The sequence below is a fragment of the Ambystoma mexicanum genome, chromosome 11 (genome assembly GCF_040938575.1).
Source record: "Ambystoma mexicanum isolate Mex_15411 chromosome 11, UKY_AmexF1_1, whole genome shotgun sequence".
NCBI classification, from domain to species: domain Eukaryota; kingdom Metazoa; phylum Chordata; class Amphibia; order Caudata; family Ambystomatidae; genus Ambystoma; species Ambystoma mexicanum.
In genome coordinates this window covers 1482063937-1482083136 of record NC_090934.1, presented here as the reverse complement: position 1 = coordinate 1482083136, position 19200 = coordinate 1482063937, and the positions used below count along the sequence as shown (strand labels likewise).

Sequence of the window (19200 nt, the reverse complement as noted above, 5' to 3'; positions counted from 1 at the left end):
ACTAGCACCAACAAGGTGTAGAGGAGTCCAGTCATGCTGAGAAAGTGATGAGGAGGCCAGTAGTACTGAGAAGGTGTATAGGAGGCCAGTTGTACCGAGATGGTGTAGAGGAGGCCAATAGCACAGAGAAGGTGTAGAGAAGGCCAGTAGCACCGAGAAAGTGTAGACGTGGTACTTAGAAGGTGTAGAGGAGGCCAGTAGTATCAAGACGATGTAGAGGAGTCCAGTAGTACAAAAAAGGCGTAGACAATCCCAGCAGTACAGAGAAAATGTAGAGGAGGCAAGTAGTACCGAGAAGGTGTAGATGAGGCCAAAAGTACTGAGAAGGTGTAGAGAAGGCTTAGCTTATTATCTGCCCCCAGCAAATTCCTGCAAGCAGTAACATCTGTGTTATCTATAAACTCTGACCACTCTGTAACCTCGTCCAACATGAACATTTTGTAATAATTGTGACTCGGACCCTCTTGTAACCTGGTCCCATTTAATTAAAACATTCTTCTGTTACTTCGGGTGATAGTTTTTCCCACCTCGATCCCCCTCTTCTGGGCGCAGACCCTTCTCAAATCTCAATGTCTTTTCAAACAGTTCCAGTGGACATCCCTCTGCCAGGTTCACCTTTGTCAACACACTGTTTCTTGGGACTTTAGACTGTGCCCCCTCTTCGTCAACATCCCTCCCCCAGGTTCACTCTGGCCAACTTTTACCATACAGTTTACTATGGGAATTTTAGACTTTGTCCCTTTTCGTTAGCATCCCCCTGCTGTTGCCAATTTCATGTGCACATTTGCCTTCTCATGATGCATGATTACTCCCCTTGCTTTCTCACGATGTGGGATTCACGTCCCTTGCTTTCTCACAGTCCGGGATTCACTCCCCTTGCTTTCTCACGATGTGGGATTCGCATCCCTTGCTTTCTCACGATGTGGGATTCACGTCCCTTGCTTTCTCACGATGTGGGATTCACGTCCCTTGCTTTCTCACGATGTGGGTTTCACGTCCCTTGCTTTCTCACAGTGCAGGATTCACTCCCCTTGCTTTCTCACGATGCAGGATTCACTTCCCTTGCTTTCTCACAGTGCAGGATTCACTCCCCTTGCTTTCTCACGATGTGGGATTCGCGTCCCTTGCTTTCTCTACAGTTCTTAGGTCAAAGGCTTTTGATTGTATGGGGATTTTGCTAGACCTCGCCACCTTTCTCCTTTTCCTGAACTGCTGGGTTTGATTAGATGTCTTGTGCGGTCTGCCTTGCTCGTTATATGCTCTCTTTCCCCACCTTTTATCCCTTTGGGGAAAGGAAAGGGCCATCAGGTGTGTATGATTTTGGTCAATTGCCTGACCTTGCCTGACTGTTAGTTTGGGACATGTCAGGTGAACAGCTCTAGAATTAGTCCGATGTCTGTGGTGTGCAAAAGTGTTCATGTCCTAAAAGGGGGCTAGGGGGGTGGAGTGTCAGAGTATCCTACGGGGTAGGATGGGGAAAAGGTGTTATAAGGAATGACAACCCTCTTATCTGGAGGGTTGATGACCCTAGAATGGGGACATTGGTCGGATTTGTGAAGTGAACAGGATTGACTGGGATTTTTACCATGGACCAAACAAGGGGGATTGTGGGAACGGTAGTGTTTTATCTGAGCAGGTTGGAAGTACGGGAGATAATGATCAGAGGGAAGGCAAGGAGAGTGACTGGGAGTCATCGGATATGTAACAGAAAGACAGTAATTCTGGGAGATGTAGTTTGCCACTGTACTGGGTTTGGGCTCTTACAAGGTTTATGGAAGACAGATGGGTTATTGGTTTTGGATAAAGAAGATGTATTGGGAGGAGGGAGATTGAATTGGAGTAGCCTACAAAAGCTTCAGAGACTTCACCCCCCCTTCTTCCTCTGTGTAATACAGTGTCTCCCCTGAGTTATTTATCCAGGCACAACCCTGGATTCCCCTACCAATGTGGTATTTTCCCACTTGGTCATCTTTAGGGGTAAGATAAGAGAGGGCCAGTTCTTCCCAGGCCACCTGAATAAGGGACTCCCGGGATCTACCTGGGAGAACACCCTCAGGTTTCTCACACCTCCACAGTTTTTTTGCAGGCAGGGCAACAGACTATAGCTTCCACCCCACAATAGACAGACCCAGCACCAGCCCACACTCTGCTCAGAATAGCTCCCCCTAGTCCCTCATCAGAAAACTCCACACTGGTCGTTCGCCTTCAAACTGCAGGTAAATAAACTTCAGCTGAGCAGTAAATAACCCTTCAGCCAAGCAGTAAATAACCCTTCAGCTGAGCAGTAAATAGCCTTCAGCCGAGCAATAAATAGCCCTTCTGCCGAGCAGTAAATAACCCTTCACTGAGCAGTAAATAACCCTTCTGACGAGTAGCAAATAACCCTCAGCCCATCAGTAGATAACCCTTCAGCCAAGCAGTAAATAACCCTTCTGCCGAGCAGTAAATAACCTTCAGCCGAGCAGTAAATAACCCATCAGCCGAGCAGTAAATAATTCAGCCTAGTAATGAATACCCCTTCAGCCGAACAGTAAATAACCTTCAGCCGAACAGTAAATAACTCTTTAGCCGAGGCAGATGATCACTGTGGGTAATCACTGTGAAGCACGAACCACTGCTTTGTGCTGGTCTTCAAGGCAGAGGCATTCAAAGAAATGGCCACAGGGGAAGCAGTGACTACCAGCAAACTGTCTTCAGCACAACCTGGATAATGGATTTTGATTGAAATAGAGCAACATCTAATTCTGAATCTGAGGACTACCCTCTGGTTGATGTTATGTTGTTGCAGAGTTTGAAGAACGCCTTTTACAATAAGACTGACCTGAATAAGATTGATCTTGAACATGTATTAGGTAGAGGTGAAGGGTTAAAGTAAAAAAAAATGTTCTAAGAGGTGAGGAGATCGAAGAAAATAGAATGAGAAAGGTTGGGTGAGGGAGGGGAAGTGAGGGACCTTACCAAAAAAATCTGGATTGAAAGTGGATTGCTACTGGATTTTCCCAAACATTTAAATTCTCTTTAAATCCTCTTTAACTCCAGAAACTCCCATTGTACTCAGTGGATTGCTTTTGGCTTCCTTTTGGCTTCATGCACCCTGAAATATGTTAATTAGCAATCCTCAGTGGAATGCAATCCCTAAACAATCCAAGCAATCTAATCCCCAAACAATCCACTAAAACTCCACAAACAATCCAATCCCCAAACAATCCACTAAAACTCCACAAGCAATCCAATCCCCAAACAATCCAAAACCAATGCAATCCCAAAACAATCCTATAAAAATCCCAAAACAATGTTAACTATAACCCTGAAAAGAAACCCTACAAACACTCATTGGGTCTTTATAGTCATTTGGGTACAATGACCTTAAAGTAGAGCAAGGGTAATGGGATCAAAATAAATAAATAGATAAATCTACACCTGCTTTTTATTCAATTGTATTTATTAAAAGAGGCACATGGAGCCTGAAACTGTGTACATAGGACACAAGCATGACTAGCATGACTGTAGCAATCCCAAAACTGAGTGCTTTACAGTTTGTGGACATGTATAGATAAAAAAAAAAACAGTAACAGTCAGGGAGTAAAATGCGGACCCAGCCTAAGCCCTGAGAGCAAAGGATTCCAGTGGGGCCCCAGCCAGGGGAGCAAGGGAGTCAGCCAGGGACTCAGCTCAGTGAGCAATTGGAAGGAGGTACCCAGACTCAACCCGGCTAGCAAGAAGTCTGATGGGGACCCAGAACCGGCCAATGGGTCAAATGGGCAAGGCCAGGGAGTAAGGGTGAAGGAGAGACACTGAACCAGCCCAGGGGAGTCAGGTGGAGACCCAGAACCAGCCCAGGGACCAAGGAAGTCATCTGGGGACCCAGAACAAGACCATGAAGCAAGGGAGGGGTGCGGGGGGAACAGACCCAGCCCAAGGAACCTGGGGGGCATGACCCGTCCCATGGAGCAAGGGGAAGGTGCGGGACACAGATCAGCCCAGAGAGTAAAGGAGTGAGAGGGCGACCAAGGTTTAGCCTAGAGAGCAGAGGAGAGGGTAAATGCAGACCCAGCCCAGCGTGCAAAGGGGAGGAATACCGGCCCATGCAGCAAGAGAGTCGTAGAAGGGAGAACACAAAAGCATTCGAGGGAGTAAGGGAGAGCAGGGGACCCATCCCCAACACAGGGAGCAAGAGGGCCTGCGGGGCGGGGGCAGAATAAGCCCAGGCAGCAATCGAGATTCCCTGAACCAGCCGGGTAGCATTTTATAATGCAATAACTAAATGTTTTGAAAAATAAGACTTGTATTCCTTAAATTGCAACTAGACTTGCGTAGCAGTCGGTGTCTTCTGCTTCAGTCGGTAGATCCCAATTTTGTTTGGCAGTGCTTTTGTGAGTACTCAAAAGCGGAGAGTTCTGCAAGGACCATTTACGTTGCTTTAACAGATATATTCTGAAATGCAAAAAGGAAGAATTCTGTGTAAATAGTTTGAAAAGAGCTAGCAAAAAACTTCTAACCAAAAGGTAGATCTTGAAGGGAGGTGCTCAACGAGCATAACTTTGCTGAAGATGTGCTTGGCACAGGAATGCATGGATGAAAGGAAGCACAGTAGACAATTTGCACTGTACAACCTAAATATATTAAACATGTATGTTCTGAAGGGCGTTTATGTATTTATTCTTGTCGATCACAATCCAATGATAATCTTCCCCTTTCAGCCATTTTGCTACATTCAAAGTCCAGCAGGTGGCATGCCGAGCTGCTCGTCTGACTTTTTGCCTGGTTTCACACTGCTCACCATGAAGTCTGTAACAACAATTTTCCTCTGTGCATATAAGAAATTAAAAATGATTAGATGTTTCAAAACTGAAAATCTATATCAAGATATGGAAATTGTTCAGATTTCAATATGTAATAAAGCCACACACACCAGTACATTCTCTCTTGATGGTGGTCTGTTTATCTTGTTTCCTTATTGGTTTTCTAATTCCTAACTGGTCATTCATTGACATTGTATCGTGCTTTGGTCAAACAGCTTCGTAAGCACAAAACATAAAATGATAGTGCTGTAGGCTTAGGCCTATAGTCTATTGAAAGTTGTACATGGGTATCGACCCCAAGATGTCCTCACAGGAATGCCCGGGGAAGAGGGAACTTGCATAATGACTGAGAAAAAGCATTTATTTTAATAGGGACGTCAACCAACTTTCTTTTATACTCAAGGGTGCTTACTTCTGATGCTGTTGCCGGACCAGGACTGGGATCAAGCACTCAGTGGTTTCGGTCCCCCTCTTTTTCCACTGAAGAGCCAGTTCAAGGCAGTGTTCGATGGCCAGCTTCTGATGCAAATCCATTCCATCCCAGTACACTGAAATAGTAGCACAACCATTAACATTACACATTGCAATAGCAACAAATGGCACTTCTTACTGGGCAATGAAAGTCATCAATAAAATGAAACTCACTACCTATGATGGCTCCTAGTTTGACACAAATGGTTTCATTTTATCTGGTTATTCAAATGTGTTGAACCAGCAGCGAGGTTAAAACGCGAGGGTTCTTCCTGGATTCCACCCTTTATCTTAAAAAACAAGTTAACACCACAGCCTCAGCCACAGGCTACACCAACAAACTCATGAATGCCTGCAAACCCTACCTATCCACCAACAGCTGAATTACGCTAGCTAGAGCACTGATCCTTTCAAAGCTGGATTATTGTAACACCCTATTCCTAGGCTCCACGGCACGGAACCTAAATAGACTACAAGTACTCCAGAATAATGGCCTAAGATCAGCAATGAATATCCCTCGCTCAAACCAAATCTCAACCCTCAGACGTGACGTACAGTGGCTATTGGAGTGCAACAGAATCACGTTACGCCCACTAGTCATGCATAAATGCCTGTCAAACACAGCACCAAAATACCCAACAGACAAATTCTCACAGAACTAGTCGATTGGACATACTAGCCTCAATATCCCGAAATATAAACTGAAAACTGCAGGAGGCTCCAGTTTCCCTGTGCTTGCCGCTAAATGCTGGAACTCACTCCCTCCAGCCATCAGAGCGGAACCCTCTTTCTGGTTGTTCGGAGATAATGTAAAAGACTGGCTCCTCGCTCAGCGGCCATTGTAACTTAACTGTCTTCAAAGGTCCCTCCTCTTCCACACAGCATATTGTATATATCTGTTACCTCTACTATCTTACTAGGCACGCCTGTCCTTGATCTGTAACCCAAGTCCGCTGCCAACTAGCGTCCTCTAACTTTTCACCACCACTGTATCTCGCTACCTCGTGTACCCAGAATCCTGGTTACAGTACGTGGGTAACCCTTTATTATTGCAATTTTTGTGCATTGTAATAATATATTGTATATGTAATTAAGTAACCTTGTAATATTGTAACTGTTGATTGTAAAACTGCAACATGTTGTATTTGTAAGCTAAAGTGCAGAGATACCCCTGGGTTAGGCACACTATATCAGTAATAAACTAACTAAACTAAACTAAGCTTGTAGGCGGGCAGTGCTTGATCTAAGGGTGAGAGTCGGTGGCAAGGTGAAATCTTTTCTTGGGAGAATTTGGAGACAGCTTTGTGCACAGCTCGGTGGGTAAGACATATGAATTTGAAGGTGGTCCTGCATCCGATTGGGAGCCAGTGTAGGGTGCAGAGAGCCGGTGAGATGTGGTCCCTTCGTCCCGAAGCGGTCTGACAGCAGAGTTTTGTACTCTTCTGAGTTTGTTTAAATGTCTCAAAGACACCCAGTAAACCCAAACAAAGAAACGTGTACATTTCCTTAGTTAAGTATGGAAGAATTGTCTCGGCTATTTCGTTTTTAGGTTCTGACTCCTGGGTGGTTCCAAAGCTCCACATGGCTGAGCCAAAATTAATGGCATGGTTTGGGTTGATTACATCAAATCTTTTTGGTGGAATCAGAAATGTTTTTTTTTTCTCTTGTAGAATTGGCTGCAAATATATGCGGGAATGGGTGACCCCCTGCAGCCCCGTTGCGTCCCCCCATATATTTGTATTAATGACCACCCCACTTATATTTGCAGCAAATGTCAGTAAAAAATCTGCAACCAATTTGGATTCCACCAAATCGGATGTGCAGCATCGGCCAATTCCTAATGCCAGTGGTTGATAAATCCTGTGCTTTGGGAATATATAGAGTGTAGTCGGGTAAGGGGTTCAAATGGGTCGGGATGGGGCAGCTTTAGGTGGAAAAAAAGGGGGGTTTGGGACCCTCCCCCAAATAGCCCCCAAATAAAAACACAAAATAAATTCAGTGCTTTCGATGTATTCTCTGCTCTGTTATGTACCACTCTGTTATTGTGGTTGGTAAGATCCCATATAACCGTAGTCGGCATCCATTTAGCAGCAATTATATTAGTAACTATCAGGGTGATTGGAATGGAATCCCATGGCCACGTTCAAATGTGTCCACCAGTGCAACAAGTGAAAGCAACCAACCCCGGACTGATCTGGTAACATGGGCGTGATGTACTATGGAAATATAGTGCAGCGTGTGACTGGCGTGTGACTGGCGTGTGACTGGCGTGTGACTGGCACTTCAAGGCTTTTCGTGGTCCTTCCTACTCTGACTCAAAGGGTAGTGACTACTGCTGCCCTCTTCATCAGCCCCCACCTTGTTCTGAGCAAAAGGGTGGCAGAAGAATCCCTGAGGAGGAAGAGGATGAGGCGGTGACAATGTGAGATGCAGTTTCTTGCTAAACAAGCAATTAGCAACTCTGTGAATTTGCACCAAGTAGTTTGAGGTGACAGGGCTTACTACAAGGGGCGTCAACCAATAGCTCTAAAGATGGCTTGGACTACGACTCCCATCGTCCACAATCATTGACAATACTGGCCGATAGTGATGGGAGTTGTAGTCAAAAACATGGAGAGCCAAAGGTTGCAGAACTCTGGTTTAATGTATGTCTTGAATTACTGCTGAAATTACACCATCTATATTTTGAATTTAAAAAGTACTTTCCAATTTCTGAAGCTTTAATTGTACTTCTACTTTAGGAAAAGCAAGGCTGATTCGAGAACTATTCTTTGATTCCTGTTGGATTTTGTACAACATTGAGAATAAATGCGAATTGGTATTTGTAACATTGTGTTGAGGATCCTGCCCCCAAGCTCTGACACCTTCACAAGGAGTCGATTAAAAGGACAGGGCCAAAAGCGGCCCCATTCGGTCTTATTGCGGAAGGAGTTTTTGCAAACACATTATCCCAGAGAACCGCCCAGTTGCCGTCCACAGCAGTGGTGTCTCCAGGGGGCAACTGGGGGGTCCAGGGCCCCCCTGTGAAACCCTGTGCCCCCGCTTGTGCCCCCCCTACCTAAGACGAGCAGTGACCATGTTCTCCCGCTACTTTTGTCTGTGCCCCCCTACTTTTGTCTTTGGTCCCCTCTGTGCCCCTCCTAAATTTGATTCCTGGCAACGCCACTGCTCCAGAGGGAGTGCCGCACTTGCTGTGCCCGCCTTTCCCATTCATTTCCTGATTTAACCTGGCAATCCACGTGTTTCTGCATTTCGCGGGCATTGCCAGTTGAACCTGCAGTGTTTTTCCAATGCTGAGATCTGCTCTGTCCCTTGTCCGATCCCTTCCTGCACCTTTTCCCCTTTTGATGCTATAGGAATGGTTCTGGTTGATGTCCTTTATGCCTGGTGTTCCCCTGAGAGGCTGTGTTTGCTGTCTTAATTGCTTGGCATATATTAAAAGCACTTGGACAATGGCTTTCCTGGTTGAGATGGTTGCATCATGGAAACTCGTTAATCCCAAAATCATCAGAAAGTGGTGGAACAGGATCTCCACTTGTTTTCGTGCGATGATTTGCAATAGCGCGGAGCTCCGGTCAGGGGGTATGAAAGATAAGATAACCTCCTCGTGGACTGGTCACCTTTAACCTTTAAGCCCCCCCTCCATAGTGTAATCGGGGTCTAATGTGATGTGCCCCACTGAGTCCTTGGTGTCATGGAAGACCACCATGGACACCTCCCACTGCCAAGTAGCCATGGGCACAGTGGATAATTTAGAAAGGGTTTTGTGAATATGATCTTTGCCAATGAAAGGTTGGTGGGGTATGCCAGCCCATGCCACCAAAGGCCCGTGCGGCGGGCTCTGGGAGGCTGAACCAATCACTGGAGAACAGGGGCTCAGCAGTGGAAGGACACCTGAAGCAGCCTCTTCTTACTGCAAATGGATTGCAAACACGAATACATGTGTCGCTTGAAACGGAACTCATTCTATTGGGAGCCACCTATTTCCAAACCCTCCTGAGATGTGGTCTAAAGAGCCACGTTCTGTACTTTAGGTCATCTGGGCTGAAGGGGGCCTTCTTGGTAGCTTAAAGTTTGAATTCCCTAGAGTGAGAGACTCTATAGAGTGGTGATCAAGACTGCAGGCGACAAAAATCTCCAATACCCAGCATACACATAATGCATACAGCACCCAACAACGCACACACATACCCAACGCAACCTCTGCCCTGTGCTCTCTCCAGTGGAGGGTACTGAGTCTTTTGACTGGGGTGGCGCAAGTGGGGCACTGACGTATGCAGGGGTGGCATGAAGTACGAGCGCACACACACCTAATGATCAATGTTTAGGATAATGGGCTGGCACCTGGATGGCCAATGACATTCTGCTGCACAAGTTGCACCAATAGGTTTCTTTGGGGCCCACTGACCAGGGCCACTGGCACAAAGACCTATTTCCTCCCACCTAGCAGATGTGATCACAACAGATATGTCGCCATGTATTTTGTTCCCTCCGTTTCCATTCCCCCGATAATTGTAGTGGTAATCTTGCACCAACTACTGTGACAACGCTCGAAAATTAAAAAGCCCTTACTGACTCTACCCAAGTGCCTCCTTCCTTTTCCCTAGGTCCCCCTACCCACCTCAGTTGATTTTTACCTGCATGTCCCCCTCCCATTATTTCCTTTCTCGCTTTGCTTCCTGTGACTCATTTTCATTCCCGGGCACGTTTTGCGTTATTACCGGAGTAATCTTGGAAGATTCTCCCGGTATTCCCCCGAAAATGTGAATATGTCTAAACTGTAACTGGTTCTACACACCACCCCCAACTCCCCAACTTCACATGATGTCCTCCTTTAACCTGCCGAGAGGTGTTGCTTGGGGGGGGGCTGAGGGGGCCATAGCCCTGGGTCTTTGATTGTAGTCCCAGATAGAAACTCAGGGGCTGCAACCAAAAGGCTAGCTAGCCCCGAGTTCCGACAGTCCCGACATTAGCATAGTCCCAGATTTTTCCAGACCTAGCAACACCCCAGCCAACCTCTAGCTTGATACGATTTCAACCCTTTTCCTCCTCTGAGAAGCTTTTTTTGCACTTTTCATTTTTGCATTCCCCCGATATTACTGCGGTAATCACTCGCAACGAGCAAAAGTAAATGGTGGCCTTTTCATTTCCGGAAAAAAGTCTCTCTGTTACAAAGTACCATGGGAGTTATAGCTATATTTTTGGGAGAAGGGGGCACCCCTTTCTCTGTCAAATATTATTAAAACTACTGGACTGAATAACCCCAAGACTGGAAATTAAGTCAATGCTTCGTGCCCAAGTTGTTTCATATTTGGTCCAATTCCCTCCAGCATTTTATTTTGCTTTGAGTTGATACATTTTGGACTTTTTCCTCTATGGGAAAATGAAAGGCAGTAGGTCAAAAACAGGGTTTTTTTGCTTTCTTAATAACTTCTTCATTTTTTAACAAATCTTTCCCATCATTTCCAGTCTTGTTTGGGGGGGTTGGGGGCAGGGCGTGACAATCATGGAAGAGCAGTTTTTTGGTGGCTTATAACTTTAGCAGCATACAACGAATCATTACAAAACATTTTGAAATATGTATAGTTACCTCTGAAATATTAATAAAGTTTCATGCAATTTCATCAAGGCGGGAGAGCTATAGCGAGTCCCAAACCTTTTGGACGGCTGATAACTTTGGTCCATTTGACGAATTTGCAAAAACGTTTACAAAAATATTCTAGACCCAACTTTGAATAGTTTGGTGCAAAGTTTGGTGATGTTTCATGAAGAGGGGCAACATTAGAGGTGGTTCCCAACATTTTTGGATGGCTTATAGCTTTTGTGCTGTTTGACGAAATCCACACAAAAGTTTGCAAACAAAGATGATACACCCGACTTTGAATGTTTGTGCAAAGTTTGAAGGAATGTTGTCAAGAAGGGGCAGAATTGCTGCACAGAGGTGCAGCAAACTTGTACAAGGAGCATTGGCAAGGACCTGAAATCATGCTTTGCAAATCTGTCCTGTGTTTCATTTTTGGAAAAGGCAAGAAGGAGAGAGTGAAGGAGAAGCACACGACACAGCAGGAGGAGCCGTGCGAGAAGCCGTGATGCTGAAACGCCACTACAGAGCCCAGGTTCCCTGCTGGGGGGACTCTGTAGCTAGAAGGTAACTCCAAAGGGAAGGCGGGCGGCAGGAGGTGTCGGGAAGCAGCGGCGAAGAGAGCCGGAGCAGTCGAAATACTGTACCTGGTGCACAGGCTTTCCCAGCTGGGGAAAAGCCGCGCAGGGAGGAGCTGACCACGCGGGTAACACCTCATCGCTCCAATGGAACGCGTACAACTCAGCGGTCCCTGCAAACTGGCAAAGTTCTTACTATTCAATACTAAACTACATGAAACTGGCAAAGGGCCCTCAATGAATATGGAAAGGAAATGAAATCGGAAAACTGGGTGTGTTCTGCATCATGATCACGCCTCACTCTTTCTGTAGGTGCCTGCTGCATCACGCCCCACTCTTTCCATAGATGCCTGCTGCATCACGCCCTACTCTTTCTGTAGGTGCGTGCTGCATCACGCCACTCTCTTTCCATAGGTGCCTGCTGCATCACACCCCACTCTTTCTGTAGATGCCTGCTGCATCACCCCCTACTCTTTCTATAGATGCCTGCTGCATCACGCCCTACTCTTTCTGTAGATGCCTGCTGCATCACGCCCTACTCTTTCTGTAGGTGCCTGCTGCATCACACCCCACTCTTTCAGTAGGTGCCTGCTGCATCACACCCCACTCTTTCTGTAGATGCCTGCTGCATCACGCCCTACTCTTTCTGTAGGTGCGTGCTGCATCACGCCACTCTCTTTCCATAGGTGCCTGCTGCATCACACCCCACTCTTTCTGTAGGTGCCTGCTACATCACACCCCACTCTTTCTGTAGGTGCCTGCTGCATCACACCCCACTCTTTCAGTAGGTGCCTGCTGCATCACGCCCTACTCTTTCTGTAGGTGCGTGCTGCATCACGCCACTCTCTTTCCATAGGTGCCTGCTGCATCACACCCCACTCTTTCTGTAGGTGCCTGCTGCATCACACCCCACTCTTTCTGTAGGTGCCTGCTGCATCACACCCCACTCTTTCAGTAGGTGCCTGCTGCATCACGCCCTACTCTTTCTGTAGGTGCGTGCTGCATCACGCCACTCTCTTTCCATAGGTGCCTGCTGCATCACCCCCTACTCTTTCTATAGATGCCTCCTGCATCACGCCCTACTCTTTCTGTAGATGCCTGCTGCATCACACCCTACTCTTTCTGTAGGTGCCTGCTGCATCACACCCCACTCTTTCTGTAGGTGCCTGCTGCATCACACCCCACTCTTTCTGTAGATGCCCGCTGCATCAAGCCCCACTCTTTCCATAGGTGCGTGCTGTATCACGCCACTCTCTTTCCATAGGTGCGTGCTGCATCACGCCACTCTCTTTCCATAGGCGCCTGCTGCATCACACCCCACTCTTTCTGTAGGTGCCTGCTGCATCACGCCCCCCTCTCTCCACAGATGTGTGCTGCATCACGACCCCCTCTTTCCATAGGTGCATGCTGCATCACGCCACTCTCTTTCCATAGGTGCCTGCTGCATCACACCCCACTCTTTCTGTAGGTGCCTGCTGCATCACGCCCCCCTCTCTCCACAGGTGTGTGCTGCATCACGACCCCCTCTTTCCATAGGTGCGTGCTGCATCACGCCCTACTCTTACTGTAGGTGCCCCATGCATCACGCTCCACTCTTTCTGCAGGTGCGTGCTGCATCACGCCCTACTCTTACTGTAGTGGCCCCATGCATCACGCCCCACTCTTTCTGCAGGTGCGTTCGGCATCACGCCCCACTCTCCCACCTGCCGTGACTCGCCTGTTTTCGGCAGAGCTCCCCGCCTCTTCCCCCACACGTGTCCTCCCCCTGGCGGGGTGGGGGGGGGGGCGCTGGGCCGGGGCGTTGCCAGCAGGTCTGAGCGCAGCGCCTCGGAACGGCTGAGAATGATAAAAGCAGCCGCCGATAAGCCGGAGGGGGGGGGGGGGCTCATCTCGGGGGCCCAGCAGGGCAAACAGGAGGCCTGCCTTAGTTTGCCAAAACCTCTTTAGATTGTAACATCTTCGCAAGAATAACAAAAGAAGAGGGGAGAGGGGAGAAAACAAAGGCGAGGAACGGCGGTGAGGAAGGAGTCCATGGAAAGCATGCGATGAAGAAGACACAGAGACTGTGCCGAGTGCCAGGCTTTACAGGAAGCCTTCCTGCTGCTGCCCGCAGTGCCCGGGAAGCGCAGGGCAGGCCGTGCCACCAACTGCACCGGAAACGAGTGGGTACCACGTAAGGTGCTTTCCCTGGACGCTGCCACAGAACCGGAAGCGCGCCGCTTAGACTCACCCCAAAAGGGTAGGATGAGGACAGAACCTTCTGGAATGAGGAACTCAAACATCTACTGCCTTGAGGGCCGGGCCGACTGCCCTATAGGGCAATGGAGCAATGCCCCAACAGAAAACGCATAATGCTGGCCTGGGCCACTTTTTTGGCCAATGTGGGCCAGTTTGATAAGTCACTTCACCATGTGGCTAGTAGTTTTGACCAGTGTTGCTGAATAAATATTCTTTAAATTGCACAATTTGCATTATTTTATACCAAAAATCTCTTCATTGGCGCCCGAAACAATTTTATAGCCCAGTCCAACCCTGTTTGAGCTGCTAATTTACAGCTGCTCACGGGCACAGATCAGCCCCTATCCTGTAGCGCTAAAGGGACCCCTCTGCTTGTGGAAAATGGGAAATGGCTGCTCAGGCTAAGGTCTCATTTGCAGGAGAGGCTGGGGATTGGCTGCTCAGTCTAAGGTCTCATTTGCAGGAGAGGCTGGGAAATGGCAGCTCAGTCTAAGGTCTCATTTGCAGGAGAGGCTGGGGATTGGCTGCTCCGTCTAAGGTCTCATTTGCAGGAGAGGCTGGGGATTGGCTGCTCCGTCTAAGGTCTCATTTGCAGGAGAGGCTGGAAAATGGCTGCTCAGTCTAAGGTCTCATTTGCAGGAGAGGCTGGGAAATGGCTGCTCAGTCTAAGGTCTCATTTGCAGGAGAGGCTGGGGATTGGCTGCTCAGTCTAAGGTCTCATTTTCAGGAGAGGCTGGAAAATGGCTGCTCAGTCTAAGGTCTCATTTGCAGGAGAGGCTGGGAAATGGCTGCTAAGGCTAAGGTCTCATTTACAGGAGAGGCTGGGGAATGGCTGGTCAGTCTAAGGTCTCATTTGCAGGAGAGGCTGGGGAAATGGCTGCTCAGTCTAAGGTCTCATTTGCAGGAGAGGCTGGGGATTGGCTGCTCAGTCTAAGGTCTCATTTGCAGGAGAGGCTGGGAAATGGCTGCTCAGTCTAAGGTCTCATTTGCAGGAGAGGCTGGGAAATGGCTGCTCAGTCTAAGGTCTCATTTACAGGAGAGGCTGGGAAATGGCTGCTCAGTCTAAGGTCTCATTTGCAGAAGAGGCTGGGAAATGGCTGCTCAGTCTAAGGTCTCATTTGCAGGAGAGGCTGGGAAATGGCTGCTCAGTCTAAGGTCTCATTTGCAGGAGAGGCTGGGGATTGGCTGCTCAGTCTAAGGTCTCATTTGCAGGAGAGGCTGGGGAAATGGCTGCTCAGGGTAAGGTCTCATTTGCAGGAGAGGCTGGGGAAATGGCTGCTCAGGGTAAGGTCTCATTTGCAGGAGAGGCTGGGGGAAATGGCTGCTCAGGCTAAGGTCTCATTTGCAGGAGAGGCTGGGGATTGGCTGCTCAGTCTAAGGTCTCATTTGCAGGAGAGGCTGGGAAATGGCTGCTCAGTCTAAGGTCTCATTTGCAGTAGAGACTGGGAAATGGCAGCTCAGTCTAAGGTCTCATTTGCAGGAAAGGCTGGGAAATGGCTGCTCAGTCCAAGGTCTCATTTGCAGTAGAGGCTGGGGATTGGCTGCTCAGTCTAAGGTCTCATTTGCAGGAGAGGCTGGGAAATGATTGCTCAGTCTAAGGTCTCATTTACAGGAGAGGCTGGGAAATGGCTGCTCAGTCTAAGGTCTCATTTGCATGAGAGGCTGGGGATTGGCTGCTCAGTCTAAGGTCTCATTTGCAGGAGAAGCTGGGGAAATGGCTGCTCAGGGTAAGGTCTCATTTGCAGGAGAGGCTGGGGGAAATGGCTGCTCAAGATAAGGTCTCATTTGCAGGAGAGGCTGGGGGAAATGGCTGCTCAGGCTAAGGTCTCATTTGCAGGAGAGGCTGGGGATTGGCTGCTCAGTCTAAGGTCTCATTTGCAGGAGAGGCTGGGAAATGGCTGCTCAGTCTAAGGTCTCATTTGCAGTAGAGACTGGGAAATGGCAGCTCAGTCTAAGGTCTCATTTGCAGGAAAGGCTGGGAAATGGCTGCTCAGTCCAAGGTCTCATTTGCAGGAGAGGCTGGGGATTGGCTGCTCAGTCCAAGGCCTCATTTGCAGGAGAGGCTGGGAAATGGCTGCTCAGTCTAAGGTCTCATTTACAGGAGAGGCTGGGAAATGGCTGCTCAGTCTAAGGTCTCATTTGCAGGAGAGGCTGGGGATTGGCTGCTCAGTCTAAGGTCTCATTTGCAGGGGAGGCTGGGGAAATGGCTGCTCAGGGTAAGGTCTCATTTGCAGGAGAGGCTGGGGGAAATGGCTGCTCAGGGTAAGGTCTCATTTGCAGGAGAGGCTGGGGGAAATGGCTGCTCAGGCTAAGGTCTCATTTGCAGGAGAGGCTGGGGATTGGCTGCTCAGTCTAAGGTCTCATTTGCAGGAGAGGCTGGGAAATGGCTGCTCAGTCTAAGGTCTCATTTGCAGTAGAGACTGGGAAATGGCAGCTCAGTCTAAGGTCTCATTTGCGGGAAAGGCTGGGAAATGGCTGCTCAGTCCAAGGTCTCATTTGCAGGAGAGGCTGGGGATTGGCTGCTCAGTCTAAGGTCTCATTTGCAGGAGAGGCTGGAAAATGGCTGCTCAGTCTAAGGTCTCATTTGCAGGAGAGGCTGGGAAATGGCTGCTCAGTCTAAGGTCTCATTTGCAGTAGAGACTGGGAAATCGCAGCTCAGTCTAAGGTCTCATTTGCAGGAAAGGCTGGGAAATGGCTGCTCAGTGCAAGGTCTCATTTGCAGGAGAGGCTGGGGATTGGCTGCTCAGTCTAAGGTCTCATTTGCAGGAGAGGCTGGGGATTGGCTGCTCAGTCTAAGGTCTCATTTGCAGGAGAGGCTGGGAAATGGCTGCTCAGTCTAAGGTCTCATTTGCAGGAGAGGCTGGGGATTGGCTGCTCAGGAAGGAAGGAAGGGAGGCAGGGAGGGACGGCCGGTCTAAGGGTTAGCAATGGGTTTCAGATATGGGCCTGGCATTAAGGTGTTCTGAAGTCTCTTCTGAGTTCATGGTTGGAACCAGGCCTAGTCTCCTGGGGAGAACACCCCAGGTTTCGGAGATGTACACTGGAGCAATTGGGGGTGTTTGGAGGAGGGGTGAGCATTTCAGATGTTTACCTGCTCCCGCACACCTGGAGCACCTCTGGCGCTCCTCCAGAGGCCGGGGTGTCACTAAGGTCCAGTGAAGGCCGTGAGCACGTTGCCTCCAGTTTTAGGCGTTGTGAGTGAGGCGTGAGGAGGCGCTTCTGCCCCGAGAGGCTCACGGGCAGCTTTTCATTCCCTCCAGTGCAAACGTTTGCTCGTTTTACTTATTACTCATTTGGACACGTGACATCACCGTCTGTACCAACAGATGAATGTTTCCGGTGAAGTACTGAACTGTCCACTTCAGGATGTCATGATAGCCACACACAAAAATGGAATAAAGGGATCGTGATTGGGAGTGGCTATCCTGAAAGCCTGGTGGAGGGCCCCCCACAAGGACTGGCGTCAGCAACACACTGCAGACGGCAAGATGTGATGGAACCACTACCCCTGAGCATGACTCCAATCTAGGGGCATCTGGAAGCAGAAACTAATGACTCCACTATTTGCTCCGTGCCCGCCCTCCCCCCCACTTTTGGTAATTTGCCAGATTTTACTGTATTTTTTAAATCTCTGCTGGGATGAAATCATGTGTCACCTGTTACAGCCAATTCATTTACAGACCTTGAGATTTGCACTAAACGTCCACTGAAAAGCTATTAATCCATCTTTGTCAGCAAGGGGCTAATGTTGGGAAACCAGAGTAAAAGGGGGATTACGCCCCACAGGTCTCCAGCAAAAGCAGCATGTAGTGTGTGCTAAAAAGTGCACATTTAAGAAAGGGCTACATTGCTGTGTTATAAGACTGCTGACTGCCAATATCGGGACAGCCGCTGGCAGCCTCCTGGGTCTCAGAGCCACATTCAACTGAAAAACTTGAAAGGTCCTGACGCCATCCCTGGGGGCGGAGCCTTACTTACTGCTGGGACCTGTGGCCGCTGTGAAGCTCAGGAGCGAGGAGGCCTGCTAGGAGCTGTGGCAAAGCAGTGGTATGATATGTCATTTATAACACGCCTGCATACATGTGTTTCTAGCCGCGACAACAGATTGTCCTGATACAGAGAGAGGAAGGACAATCCAATGGAACCCAGTCTCTTGGGGGGGGGCGAGGGCGGGGTTGAGAGGACAACATAGCACAGAACATAACATTCTACTTGACGCTGGCTGCGTTCTAGACTTCAACCAGCATTCTGCTAAGAAGGAAAAGATTTAAAAAATGTCATGCAGGTAAAACATCACAGCTTTCCACTTTCTAGGGCTGTCAGTCAGAGGCCAAGGGTCACCGTAATTTTACTTTTGGTTGCCCTACGATTTATGCAAATGAAGGCAGCAGCCTGTGGCTCTGTAAGGCCACCCATTGGCCCCTCCCCCAGTGACATGCTAATGACTGTGGACTCTGATCTGCATTTGGACATAGCCCTATCTGCCCCGGGGAATGCCCTCTTTCCGTGCACAGGGCAGGATTAGAGACTCGGATTATCTGTTATGCTGCACTGTGTAGGGTCAGGCTGGGACCTAACATTGTCTCGTGCACCAATGAAAAAGTGGCCCACAGTTGCAAAAGGCAATTCATTCCTGTGAGGGATTCGACCATCCGCACAGGGAGTGTGCGGTCACCCAGGCTTTTTTTTGATTTTTTAGGAAATGGAATAATGGGAGATCAACCTCCGAAAATGTGTGGTTCTAATCTGCACAAATGTTCTAATTCTCGCCACACAACAAATACAAAGTCCCGTGTACTCTGTGGACAAAGCCTACAGGCACAGTCCTCCCTGTCACATTTATTTGACGGTAGACAGCAAGGGGTGCACAAAAACATCCAGAGGAGAAGAGCAACACCTTCCCCCTCCCATGGCCAGCCTAATTAAATATCAAAGACTCCATGCATCAACCCTGTTCCATTGTCTAAGTTCTGTGTGGTGGCGGCTCATACAAATGAGAGTTAATTGAAGCATGCCTGCGAAGAGGTCACAGAACTGTAGAGGAGGTCCCAAATAGAGCCTGCACTCTAATCGCCCATTTTGGAGTACCAGGAACATTCACACCAAAATATGTGATGTATGATGAGCAAATAAACCAGCAGACAGCCGCAGTAGGGCTCTGCCCAGTACCCATCAAAAGAGCAACACCTATTGAGGTAACAATACCCAGAAAACCATGGCCAGTAAGGTATCCATTGAGAAAACCCTACCAACAAATGAGATGAAATGAAGAGTGCCTAAGTACCATCCCGGAAGAAACCAAAAAGGTCTTAATGGAAGACGAATGGTGACGTCGCGAGAGCCTGGATGGATTCACAGATAGAACAAATGACGAACCAAGAATGACACAAGATGACGAAAAGCCATGAGGAAAGAGATAGTGAGCTTATAGTGATACACAACTATCAAAGCGTAAGAGAGTTCAGCTGTAAGCAGGATGAAGATAATCAACCAGCTAACGCCTGTACATATGCTTGAAACCACAAGAAAG

At 48.4% G+C, this 19200-nt stretch overlaps 1 protein-coding gene and 1 long non-coding RNA gene across 2 annotated transcripts in view; one reads left to right on the top strand and one right to left on the bottom strand.

Moving 5' to 3' along the window:
- The window catches only part of SEMA4B (semaphorin 4B), a 567312-nt gene that overhangs the window by 201770 nt on the left and 346342 nt on the right, over window positions 1-19200 (top strand). The window lies entirely within an intron of this gene.
- The window catches only part of LOC138504876 (uncharacterized), a 31779-nt gene continuing 16009 nt past the window's right edge, over window positions 3431-19200 (bottom strand). Inside the window, exons 2-3 of the long non-coding RNA XR_011280028.1 lie at window positions 5215-5350; window positions 3431-4434 (exon numbers count right to left, since the gene is read on the bottom strand). This is a non-coding gene — a long non-coding RNA (uncharacterized lncRNA). The remainder of the gene's footprint in view (window positions 4435-5214; window positions 5351-19200) is intronic.